Source organism: Coturnix japonica, chromosome 32 (assembly GCF_054131305.1).
Source record: "Coturnix japonica strain WE chromosome 32, WE-NBRP24, whole genome shotgun sequence".
Classification (NCBI taxonomy): domain Eukaryota; kingdom Metazoa; phylum Chordata; class Aves; order Galliformes; family Phasianidae; genus Coturnix; species Coturnix japonica.
The window spans coordinates 6,902,501-6,907,500 of record NC_140694.1 but is presented as its reverse complement, the minus strand read 5'-3'; positions in this window follow the sequence as shown (position 1 = coordinate 6,907,500).

Sequence of the window (5,000 nt, the reverse complement as noted above, 5' to 3'; positions counted from 1 at the left end):
TGCCGCCGGGCGCCGGGTTACAGAGGGAAACCCCGGGCCCCGGGAGGAGGGCGAGGTGGCGGCGGCGGACGACGGGCGCGCCCCCGCGGGCGGACGCTCCCCCCGAGGGGCGCCGGGGCCGGCTGGCGGGTGCCGGGTTTCCCCTCGGCGCGCCGTCCCGTGCCGTGCCGGCCTTCGGCCGGTCGGCCGGGCGGGTGGAGGAACCCCCGCGGGGCCTTGGGGTCGTTTCCCTCAGCCCAGGGCCAGGTACCTAGCGCCCGCGCCTCCACGGAGCCGGGCGGAGGTTTAAAGACTCGGGCGGCCCGCGGCTCGTCCGGCGAGGGAAAGAGGGAGGGCCGGCGGCGGGGGGCCGGCGGCGCTCCGGCGGGACGGCGGGGAAGAGGGAGCTCAGCGCGGGGCGCGGCGGCGCGCCCCCTCCGCCCCTCTCCACGGCGAGCCCACCGGAGGCGCGGTCCGCCGCCGCGCTCCCGGCTGGTCCGACCCCCCCTCCCCCACGCTGGGCCGAGTGCGGGCCGGAGAGGGGTTTGTCCCGTCCCCCCTCTCCGCGGCGTCGGTCTCGAGCGGAGGAGTCCGGTGCGGCGCGGGCGCGTGCGCGCTCGCTCCGGCCGGCCTCGCCCCGCGTTCGGAGCGGGCCGAGACGCGTGTCTCGGCCCCGGCGCCCGCCGCTCCCCGCGCGAGCGAGAGAGCGGCGGTGCGTCCCGCGGTCGCCTCCCCGCCGTGCGCGCGCGCGGTGGGTGCGTCCGGCGCGCGTCCGGCGCGCCTCGGCGCCCGTCCCCCTTCCCCCGGGTCCGCGCCGCCGTTTCCCCTCGGCGTCGCGAGCCGCGTCCGTCTCGTCCGTCCCCGCCTTCGCCGCTCTCCCACCGCCTTTGCCCTCGGCCTCGCCGGCCGCGCCGGTCGTGCGAGCGGGAGGTCCGGCGTGGGGCGGTTTCGCAAGCCCGTCTCCGTGCTGAGGCGCGGGGAGCGGGCGCCGCTCCCAGATCCGTCCCCGTCCCGCCCCGCCGCCGGTCGCGAGTCCGCTGCGAACGCGCCGCCAGGGCGAGAGAGAGGAGGAGGCGGCCGGAGGTCGAGGACCGGGAGCGGAAGGCGAGAGGCGTCGGGGGGGTGCGCTTGGGCGCTTTTGCCCGAGCGGCTCCCGTGGGGCAGCTGTGGAGGGGTCTTTTGCCGAGGCGGGCCCGGGCGCGCTGCCGTGCGGTGGTCGGCAGCGGTCCGGCGCGTCGGGCTGGGCTTTTGCCGGGGCGGCGCGTGCCGTCCCGCGCGTTGCCGTCCCGCGGCTCCTCCTGTCGGGCCGAAGCCGAGCCGGGCGCCTGGTCCGGTCCGGCCCGGCCCGGCCTGGACCGGCCCGGCCTCTGTCACGAAGAAGGGGGTCGCTTGCGTGGCCGGGGGTCCGCGACGGGGTTGCGGGTATGCGGGTAGACCTGGCTGCCGGCCGGCGCCTGATCTTCCCGGCCCCGCGTCCGTCTTCCACCTTCCCCCCCCCCCCCCCAGTCCACACCGCACGAGCGGGAACCCGACCCGTACCCGACGGCGGCCCGCCTCCGCCTGCCCCCACCCCGGCCCTCGCCCACAACCCGCCCTCTCCCGGACGCATCTCGCCCGACCGGCCCGCGACCGTGTTTTTTTATTTGTTTGTTTGTCTTTGTTTTTGTTGTTTTTTTTTTTTGTTTGGTCGGTCGGTCGGTCACTCGCTCGGTTATTTGTTTGGACCCGATTGGCCCGTTTGGTTTTTTTCTTTTCTTTCCTTTCTCCGCCGGGGTGCTCCTGACGGCTCGGCCCAATGGCGGCTCGACTCGGCGACCGGAGCCCGCCAAAACGCCTCGCCACCCCCCAGCCCCACCCGCCACCACCGCCACCACCTCCTCCTCCTCTCGCCGAAAATCCCACGTACCGTTCCACCTCATCTGCCGGCTGGGAGAGAGGCTAGGCGCGAACCCCGCGGGGGACGCGGCCGCCTCCCGCCGGCCGACCTCTCGCCGCTGCCGTCTTCCCGCCGCTCTTTCGCCATCCCTCGCCACGCGGCCTGCCCGCAGTCCGGATATCCGGCCCGAACGGACCTTGGTGGGCGGGGCCCGCGCACGCGCCCACGCTCTTCCTGCAGAGCCGGGGAGGCGGGGGGGGCGGGGCGGCTTTTTCAAAATCTAAAAAAGGGGAAAGCAAAGAAGAACCCACGAGAAAAACAAACAAACAAACAAACAAACAAACGGAAAATAATAAAACCGAGAGGGCGCGTGGGGGCACAGACAAACAATCGAACGGACCAAAGTACGAACGAACGGACGAACAAACAAACACGCAGACAAAAGGGCAAAACCGCGTTGGCGGTGGCGGGACGGCCAGCTTCAAGCAAGGCCGAACCGAGAAGCCCGGGTGCGCCCCGACCCGGCGAACAGCGGCCGGCTCATACGTGCACCCTGGTCGTTCCGCGGCTGCGGCCGAGTGGCGTCTCCGTGGCGCCTCCGGTGCTCCGGCACGGTCTACCCGGCTCCGAGCGGGCCGTGGCGCTCGGCGGCGGATGCTAGAGGTCGCTGCCCATGCGGCTCGACTAGGTCGGCACGGTCTACCCGGCTCCGAGCGGGCCGTGGTGCTCGGCGGCGGCTGCTAGAGGTCGCTGCCTATGCGGCTCGACTAGGTCGGCACGGTCTACCCGGCTCCGAGCGGGCCGTGGCGCTCGGCGGCGGATGCTAGAGGTCGCTGCCTATGCGGCTCGACTAGGTCGGCACGGTCTACCCGGCTCCGAGCGGGCCGTGGTGCTCGGCGGCGGCTGCTAGAGGTCGCTGCCTATGCGGCTCGACTAGGTCGGCACGGTCTACCCGGCTCCGAGCCGGCCGTGGCGCTCGGCGGCGGCTGCTAGAGGTCGCTGCCTATGCGGCTCGACTAGGTCGGCACGGTCTACCCTGCTCCGTGGGTGCGCGAGGGCTCGGCGGCGGTCGCTAGGTGTCGCTGCACGTCTGCCAGCCCGTCCGTCAGCGACCTCTAGCGTCCGCGGCGGAGCAGGGTAGACCGTGCCGACGTGAGCCGGCCGCCGCTCAGCGACCCCTGGCCGCCGCCGCATGAGCTTCGGTCCGCTCGGAGCCGGGTAGACCGTGCCGACCAACTCGAGCCGGACGTGCAGCGACCGCTGGCCAGCGCGGAGGCTCGTGTGCGCCGGCACGGTCCAGCCTCTCCCGGCGGGCTCCGTTCGGTTCGGACGTTCCTCGGTGGTGTCCGGGGGGTCTCAGCCGCGGCGGCTCGAGTGCGCCGGCACTGCACAGCCCCTCCCTGCGGGCTCCGCTCGGCACGGACTTTCCTCGTCGGCGTCCGGCGATCTGAGCCGCGGCGGCTCGAGTGCGCCGGCACGGTCCAACCGCTCTCGGCGGGCTCGGCTCGGCTCGGACGTTCCGCGGCGGCGTCCGGGGGGTCTCAGCCGCGGAGGCTCGGGTGCGCCGGCACGGTCCAGCCTCTCCCGGCGGGCTCCGCTCGGCTCGGACGTTCCTCGGCGGCGTCCGGCGATCTGAGCCGCGGCGGCTCGAGTGCGCCGGCACGGTCCAACCGCTCCCGGCGGGTTCCGCTCGGCTCGGACGCTCCTGGGCGGAGTCGGGCGATCTGAACCCCATTCGTGATGGGGATCGGGGATTGCAATTATTCCCCATGAACGAGGAATTCCCAGTAAGTGCGGGTCATAAGCTCGCGTTGATTAAGTCCCTGCCCTTTGTACACACCGCCCGTCGCTACTACCGATTGGATGGTTTAGTGAGGTCCTCGGATCGGCCCCGGCGGGGTCGGCCACGGCCCTGCCGGAGCGTCGAGAAGACGGTCGAACTTGACTATCTAGAGGAAGTAAAAGTCGTAACAAGGTTTCCGTAGGTGAACCTGCGGAAGGATCATTACCGGGGAAAAGCCGGGGCGGAGGCGAGCCGGGAGTCCGGTCTCCCCTCCCCGCCTTCGGTTCTTTCGTTCCTTCTTTCTTCCTTCCTTTCTTTCCCCGAGCGCGCTCCGCAAAAGCGCGGCTCACGAGAACGAAGCTGTGCCCGAGAAGCGCGGCGCAGCGGAGTCGCTCCGCGCCCCGCGAGACGGCGAGAGAGAGAAAGGGACGCGGGGTCGCGGGGCGCGGCCGCGGGGGGCGGCGTAGGGGAGAGAGCGAGTTGGAGGCTAGGGAGGGAGGAAGGAAGGAAGGAAGGGGCAAGGGTGTCGTCGCGCCGGGGAGCGGGCGCACCCTCGCTGCGCCTTTCCCTCCTGTCCTCCCCACGGCTTCCCTTCTCCCTCCCCCCGAGCTCTCCCCCGCTGCGCCGGTCCGCCGCCGGTCCGGTCCGCCTCCGGGTCCGGGACCGTCCGTTCGGTCGCCTCGCCGCCGCTGGGGCTCGCAAGCGGCGCGTGGCTCCGGCGGGCGGCTTCGGTCCCGCGCGGGCGGGGCGGTCCGAGCCGCGCGTTTCCTCCCGGGCGCAGCTGCCGCCGGGCGCCGGGTTACAGAGGGAAACCCCGGGCCCCGGGAGGAGGGCGAGGTGGCGGCGGCGGACGACGGGCGCGCCCCCGCGGGCGGACGCTCCCCCCGAGGGGCGCCGGGGCCGGCTGGCGGGTGCCGGGTTTCCCCTCGGCGCGCCGTCCCGTGCCGTGCCGGCCTTCGGCCGGTCGGCCGGGCGGGTGGAGGAACCCCCGCGGGGCCTTGGGGTCGTTTCCCTCAGCCCAGGGCCAGGTACCTAGCGCCCGCGCCTCCACGGAGCCGGGCGGAGGTTTAAAGACTCGGGCGGCCCGCGGCTCGTCCGGCGAGGGAAAGAGGGAGGGCCGGCGGCGGGGGGCCGGCGGCGCTCCGGCGGGACGGCGGGGAAGAGGGAGCTCAGCGCGGGGCGCGGCGGCGCGCCCCCTCCGCCCCTCTCCACGGCGAGCCCACCGGAGGCGCGGTCCGCCGCCGCGCTCCCGGCTGGTCCGACCCCCCCTCCCCCACGCTGGGCCGAGTGCGGGCCGGAGAGGGGTTTGTCCCGTCCCCCCTCTCCGCGGCGTCGGTCTCGAGCGGAGGAGTCCGGTGCGGC